At 35.1% G+C, this 8,209-nt stretch overlaps 1 long non-coding RNA gene across 1 annotated transcript; it reads right to left on the reverse strand.

Moving 5' to 3' along the window:
* Nucleotides 1–494: 494 nt before the first annotated feature.
* LOC130677284 (uncharacterized) lies at nucleotides 495–7,281 on the reverse strand. Its single transcript, XR_008991565.1, has 3 exons — nucleotides 7,228–7,281; nucleotides 1,691–1,807; nucleotides 495–729 (listed from the first exon to the last, which is right to left on the reverse strand). It is a non-coding gene; the product is annotated as an uncharacterized LOC130677284 (long non-coding RNA).
* Between the last annotated feature and the right edge of the window lie 928 nt (nucleotides 7,282–8,209).

Raw genomic sequence — 8,209 nt, forward strand, 5'->3', positions numbered from 1 at the left:
TAGAAAACAATGCAGAATTTGAAAAAAATTTATCAATGATAATTTGTAGGAAATAAAATTATCTACAAAAAAGATCTCATGACATTTTATGATAAGTCCGATAGTTTCGCCGGAAAAGTAAAAAGATCTCGAAATTTACTCTAACTTGACTTCGAGCTCCAATAACTTTTGAACACATGAATTTATCAAAAAATGATAAGAGACTTTTTTTGTAGAGCGTTCAATTCTCTACAAAAATATGTGATGGACAGTACAATGTAATTTTTTGCATTTCTGCCCGTTTCAGGCATAACTACGTCGATTCCCGGAAAAAATTTTATTATACGCCCTTATGCCTTTTCAAGGGTATTTTTTTCGGGATATGCCCTTGTGGCTTCAGTAACGCGATATTATTTAAATTAAAAAAAAAATAATAAGTAGACAATGCTACCAAGAAAAGTAGGACCGAAAAGAATATAAAATAAATAAACAAATTACAGATATTTATGGTGGGAATTATTTTTATTCAGATGATAATCATTACAATATTAATAATTATTATTATATCTGAAATAAAAAGATTAAAAAGTAGACTTAGCCTTCAAACATGTCACCTCTATAATTCAGTTATTAATAAATTCCCCCAATAAATTGATTATAGGAATCTTTGGTCAAGCCACATGACAAATATTTAAAATGATTTTCTCTGCATTTATAGGGAGCACAACATGATTCACCATCCGTAGTACACTGCAATTACAATTACACATTAAATAAATTTATATTTATACTTATATATATTAACCCTAACGGACCCAAATTACGGTAAATTACGGTAAACCCACCGTAAATTACCCTGATTAAAAAAAATGATTAAAAAGTGTTTAAAATGATTTGTTTTTTAATCATTTTAAATACTTTTTAATCATTTAAATCATTTCTAATCCTGTCTCTTATGGACATTTAACGTGTGAAATCATTTATAATCATTTTTTTAAATCAGGGTACGGTCATCCACCGTAAAATGCCGATTTACCGTAATTTACGGTGGATTTACCGCAATTTATGGTGGATTAACCGTAATTTATGGTGGATTTACCGTAATTTATGGTGGATTTACCGTAAAATACGGAAGTACGGTAATCCACCGTAAATTACGGTAATTCGGTAATCCACCCGAATTTTTTACGGTAGATTTATCGTATTCGACGGTAAATTTACGGTATACCCGCCATAATTTACGGTAATCCACCGTAAAATGCCGATTTACCGTAATTTACGGTGGATTTACCGTAATTTATGGTGGATTTACCGTAAAATACGGTAATTCGGTAATCCACCTGAATTTTTTACGGTAGATTTATCGTTTTCGACGGTAAATTTACGGTATACCCGCCGTAATTTACGGTAATCCACCGTAAATTACGGTAATTCGGTAATCCACCTGAATTTTTTACGGTAGATTTATCGTATTCGACGGTAAATTTACGGTATACCCGCCGTAATTTACGGTAATCCACCGTAAAGTACCGATTAACCGTAAATTACGGTAGATTTACCACAATATACGGTGGGTTTACCGTAATTTACGGTAAATCTACTCGAATTTTACGGTATTCTACGGTAGATTTACGGTAAAATTACCGTAAATTTACGGTAAATCAGGTCTGCTAGGGAAACTATCGGTTAAAATTTAATTATATAGATTTACATCTTTTCCCTGTTCAATGCACGCAAACGAGTCAATCGCCAACAATGTGACCACAAATACAACAACAGTTAACTTGGACATTGTTATAGAATTGATTTTTTAAAATAATAAGTTGGTCTGTAAAAAAAAAATATCTTACAAATATATTTATTTGATTACTCTGGTAGGTCAAAATCACCACAATGTGCGGTAATGTCACGGTGATGTCACAGATATTATAGTGGCAAATTTATCGTACAGTTTTACAGTGTTTTTTTTTTTTAATGTATTTATTAATGCGGTAATTTTACCGTGGCAGGTTAAACCACCGAGAAGACGAGATAGATTATAGTTAATGAACGGAGCTTTACTGAATCACTGTAAAAATGCGGTAATTATAATATTAATGCTTAACATAAAAACCAAACAAAAATATCTCAAACAAAAAAATCCGTGACAAATATTAATTTTTCTTTAGGATTTTTTAAAATTAACCGATGAAAAAAGATTTTATACAATTGTATAAAATTATATACAAAAAATGGCCCGATCCAATTGTATATAACTGTATAGAAATTGTATACGATTCTACACAAATTGTATACAAGTCTATATAATTATATACAATTTTATACAAATTATATACAATTTGTTCAGTCACGAGCTTAATCATTTTGAAAAGCTTCGTGTACTTTCGCTACGCACGGGAGCAGCCGAACTCGCTACTGACTTGAATGTCAAAATAGTGCCGGGTCACTCGCTATCTGGGCCCGACACTTGCAATTTCTTGCTCATGACCGTGCCACGTCGGCATGAGAACCCGCTACCAGCCGGCCAATCAGAGAAATTGGCGGCTAACTAATTCCTGTTGGCGCGCTTTTAAGCCAATGGGAAAATTCGTTACTGCAGCCATACTGCCACGTCACCACCGAGCAGCCACGAAGGAAGAAGACGACGTCTCTAATTCTAATCTACATCGTGCAGTCTTACTAACCACCACGCGTTTTTAACCGCTTGACTTGTCGCATTCGCTATCGCTTATCTATCTTGTCGCATTCGCTATAAAGTATTTTCTTACAGTTTAAGTGTAAATAAGTGTAAATAAATCTATAACTTATATTTGATAAATCTTGAGTAATTTTAATTGTTTTCAACCTTCACGCCATAACCAGATCCATTTTAGTTATCCTCTCATTTTACATTTTGGTCCTTCGAGCCGGATCTGGTGTGGGTTTAACAATTAAAAATTATTAAAATTTAAAATCGTAAAAAAATTGTGAGAAAAAGTGTGTGGTGTAATTGATCTTGAAGTGAAAATCGCTAAGTGCCGTGGGCATTGCTGAGCACTGCTAGAGTGCTGCCCGTGGTGATCAAATTTACACACCGGTGTAAAAAGACTCTTCAGCTTTTTTGATCGAAAACTTAGCGTCGGTTCCACGTGTATCGCGTCCATTTTGTATGCTACGTATATCTAAGATGGCCGCTGAAACACATTCGCTTTGCAAATGACTCGCATCGACACGATGCGCAACATGGCTACCCGCTAACAAAGACCCGCTATGTTGACAACATCTATGGAGGCGCAGATGAACTCGCTGAGGCAATTCAAGTTGCTCTCGACATAAAAAAAATGTGTGCCGCAGGATGTTTCCCGCTTGCTAAGTGGGCATGTAATTCAACGGAATTACACGCTCAAGCCGCTCCAGTGAATTTACACTCAACTGGGATGCTACGCTATCATTGTTGCTTCTTCAAGAATGGAATTTATTTCGAGATGAACTACATCAGATCTCGAAGATTCAGATACCTCGCTAGAATCATGTACAAAATGATGTATCAATTGAACTACATGGATTCTCTGACGTTTCTCAACTCGCTATGGCTGCTGTCGTATATTTAAAAGTTACTGACGCTACTGGAAGCTCCAATATCTCGCTAGTGTGTGAACTTAAATAAGTTGCTCCACTGAAACCCACTACAATACCAAGAATGGAGCTCAATGCCGCTGTGTTACTCGCTCAACTGGTACTTTACGTCAAGAAAATCTTGAAACTTGAAAATATATCAATTTTCTTGTGGACAGACTCCGCTGTATCTTTTACGGGGATACGAATCAACCCAGCTGACTGCGCTTCAAGAGGTTTAACAGCAGCCAAACTAGAACAGCATTCGCTATGGTGGACGGGACCTAAGTGGCTCAGTCAATCAAAAGAAAACTGGCCATCTTTTGACATCCCTTCGCAGACGGTATCACATCTTGAAGAACGTCCAGGTCTGGTTTTTACCATCTACAAGGCAGATTCACACCCGCTATACACGCTACTAGATAAATTCTCTAAGTTGTCACCATTACTTCACACGCTTGGAATCTGTCTACGTGCCATCGCTAAATTAAATAAAAAAAGTGCCACAGTCCACACTGGCCACACCACTCGCTACAGTTGACCTGGAACTCGCAAAGACTTTGCTGATCAAGTATACGCAAAGTCAGTACTATTCGCAAGAGCTGAAACTACTGAAAAATGGTGATTCTCTACAACGAAATCATCGTCTCGCTAAATTGATTCCCTACGTCGACTACAATGAAGTACTCAGAGTCGGCGGTCGCTTGAATAATTCGCTACTGGGTGATGAACGAAATAATCCAGTAATACTGCCAAGAACATCTCATAGGGGAGCTCAATTGACTATCGCTGATTTACGGAGATCTGACTGGATAGAAGGTGGGCAAGTTCCAGCCAGGTCTCACATTCTTCGCTGCGTCCGCTATATATATTGAAATTATCATCAATTATTCTACTGACGCTTACGCCGCAGCATTTAGAAGATTTACTAATCGGAGAGGCGCCTGCAGTACCCTATACTCGGACTGTGGTACAAATTTTATAGGAGCAGACGCCACGCTAAGAAAAGAATTCGCAGCAGGATCGAGACAGCTAAAGGAACTTCAGTATTTACTCGCTACAGATGGCACAGACTGCAAGTTCAACCCGTCAAGCGCTCCCCATTTTGGTGACAAATAGGAAGCAGCCGTAAAGTCAATCAAGTTCCATTTTATACGAACTATTGGTGAATCGCTATTGACTTACGACCAACTCGCTACAGTTAACACAGATTGAGGCTGTGTTAAATTAAAGACCGATCGCTCCGCTACTCGAAGATCCTGCAGATTTAGCCGCTAACTTCTGAATTGTGTGTGCTACCAGTTCACTCTCCAGAAGACAATCCTGTCGACACCGTCGCCAGCGCTGGGGAGAATGTTCAGTCACGAGCTTAATCATTTTGAAAAGCTTCGTGTACTTTCGCTACGCACGGGAGCAGCCGAACTCGCTACTGACTTGAATGTCAAAATAGTGCCGGGTCACTCGCTATCTGGGCCCGACACTTGCAATTTCTTGCTCATGACCGTGCCACGTCGGCATGAGAACCCGCTACCAGCCGGCCAATCAGAGAAATTGGCGGCTAACTAATTCCTGTTGGCGCGCTTTTAAGCCAATGGGAAAATTCGTTACTGCAGCCATACTGCCACGTCACCACCGAGCAGCCACGAAGGAAGAAGACGACGTCTCTAATTCTAATCTACATCGTGCAGTCTTACTAACCACCACGCGTTTTTAACCGCTTGACTTGTCGCATTCGCTATCGCTTATCTATCTTGTCGCATTCGCTATAAAGTATTTTCTTACAGTTTAAGTGTAAATAAGTGTAAATAAATCTATAACTTATATTTGATAAATCTTGAGTAATTTTAATTGTTTTCAACCTTCACGCCATAACCAGATCCATTTTAGTTATCCTCTCATTTTACACAATTCTATATAACTATATAGGGGAGGGTGGGGCAGAGCGGCCCCCCTGAAATTTTGACTAAAAAAAAAATTTTTTTTTTTTCGACTAATTACTGTAAATCCGATACGTTTGCGCATTTCTACCCCTACGCATGACATTTGGGGCAAAATGGACAAGCCCAAAATTTTGAAGAAGTGATTTTTTCATATTTTTATCGTCAAATTAAAAAAAAATTATCATAATTCCACATTTCTAGCCCTACGCATAACACCTGGGGCAAAATGGACCAGCCGAAACTTCCGAAAAAGTTATTTTTTCATATTTTTCGGTCGTTTCTCTATGTAAGAGGCAAATTTGGTCACTAAAAATTTATAAAAATTAAATTTTTTTTTTTAGTTGATAAATTTTTGAAATAAAGTAAAATTATAGAATTGATTTTTTTTTTATTAAATAACAATTAGTAATTAAGGTAATCGAGAGTGAACGATTTTTTACGCTTTAAAAAATTTTTTTTGAGTAATGTAAAACCAAAAATAGTTGTCAAGAGAAAGAAATACATTCTTAATGATGAAAACAATTTAAAAAAAAAAAAAACGAAAAAAAAAATTTTTTTTATCACTTTTTGAAGGGGGCCGCTCTGCCCCACAAAAAAAAAAAATTTTCAGAATTTTGGCAAAATGTCCATAAATTTGTTCGAAATAGGACAAAAGTAAAGTGATCTTATGGTTGAAAGCCACAAAAAATAATAATTGGCTTAGGGGGGCCGCTCTGCCCCACCCTCCCCTATAAGGTAGCAAGTGATGTGCCAGAAATTTGTGCAAAAAATTTTGAGAAAGAATTGTACTTCAAAAATCGAGTGCAACGACAAAAGAGGGCAGCTCAAGGGTTCGACTTGATTAAAAACTCTGATTGAAACTCAATCGGAAAAAATATAATTCTGAAGTAAAAATCTGAAGCAATAATCGCCCAATTCTAGCACAAGAAAGCTGTTTTAACCCAGATAGCAAAATGACGTCTTGATGAGTTCTGAATGAGTTCCTATTTATGATTTGGACGTCTTAAAAACACGTTAAAGAAGTCTTTAAGAAGTTCTCAAGATGTCGAATGCGCCACCTAGCGAACTCAGTAAGACATCTTTAAAAGTTCTCAAAGAGTTCTCAAAGAGTTCTTTTTTCTGACTCCGCAAATAAGACTTCAGAATGAACTTACCATGACGTCTTGAGGAGTTCCTAATTTTGACTTCATTTTGACTTCAAAAAAGTTAAAAAAAGAATACATTTAGACGTCACAAAACTGACGTCTTATTTATGAAGTCTTCAAGAACTCTTAATTTAGAGTTCTTAAAAATGACACCTTTAAGAAGTCATTATAAGACTTCTTGAAGATTCCTTCAAAAATACGTCGTAAAGCAGTCATTCTGACTTGAATGCTGTCTGGGAAGTTTACTATATAACTTGTAAAAATAGGATCTAATATATGATTCATTTTTTACGGGTTATAGCAACAAACGTTTTATAATTATAATCATAAGTTAAATAAACATTTTATTCAAACTGGATATTATAAATTCAATCGAATAATACTGATATTAACGAATACCTTAAAAACTAACGAATATATAATGAGAAAATTCACGAATCGAAAGTTTTCGATTTACTTGAAAACTTAAAAATAATTTGAAAATAAACTAATATTTTAAAAACTGATGAATAATTTAAATATTTTAATAAAAAAATATCAAATCCTACTTTTTATGGATTTATACTTACGGGTTTTGTCAAGTTCTGGAACTGCCTACTAAACAAATAACTGCTAACCTAATATGCACTTAATTAAATATTATTTATTGCACTAATTATATACATCGATAAAGCATACTTTATGATAAACATATATCTAATACTTTGTCCGAGTTCTTGCAACGCGAATAATATTTTGTATGTTTATGGTCAATAATGAATATTATTTCAAAGAAAAATAAAAAAAAATTTTTTCGTTCGTAATCCCTGATTGAACAACTGAATTCAACCGAATTAAACAGAATTAAATTTTTAATTCGATTTAATTCAGATTAATTCTGTTAATTCGGTACCTAACTGAAAAATAAATTCTGTCTAATTCGGCAGGAAAATCAAAATTTATTCAAATTGAAACGAATTTAAAAAATTCTATTCAGTTTAATTCTGTTTAATTCAAAAATAATCCTTGAATTTCTAGTTATGACTCCGAATTAAACTGAATTCGAAATTTTTAAATCGGTTTAATTCTGTTTAATTCGAAAATAATCTTCGAATTTCTGGTTCTGACTCCGAATTAAACTGAATTGAAACGAATTCGGAATTTTTAAGTCGTTCGCAAGAATCGCACACAGAAAAAAAAAAATTCTTGACTGAAGGTAAATATTCTTGATTCAAGAAATCTTTTTTGGAGACCTAAATTTTATCAGATAAAGTAGAAACCTTCTCCGACCAAGATAAATTCTCTTGGCTCAAGAAAATCTTGACTTGGTTCCCGAAAACGTTTGTCTTCAAAAATATTTTCTTGACTCAAGATGACTTTTTTTTCTGTGCATGAATTCTTTTCTTAAGTCAACATTTTCAAATCCAAGAAACTTCTACTTCGCCCAAGAATATTTTGAGCTTCCTTTTACCGCCCATAAAAACTTTGTTGGGTTGAGAAAAGTTATCCCGAGCTAAGTAAAATGTCGTGTGTACACAGTCAACAGCAAAGATATTTATGAAAAATTTTTCA

The sequence above is a fragment of the Microplitis mediator genome, chromosome 11 (assembly GCF_029852145.1).
Source record: "Microplitis mediator isolate UGA2020A chromosome 11, iyMicMedi2.1, whole genome shotgun sequence".
Lineage (NCBI taxonomy): Eukaryota > Metazoa > Arthropoda > Insecta > Hymenoptera > Braconidae > Microplitis > Microplitis mediator.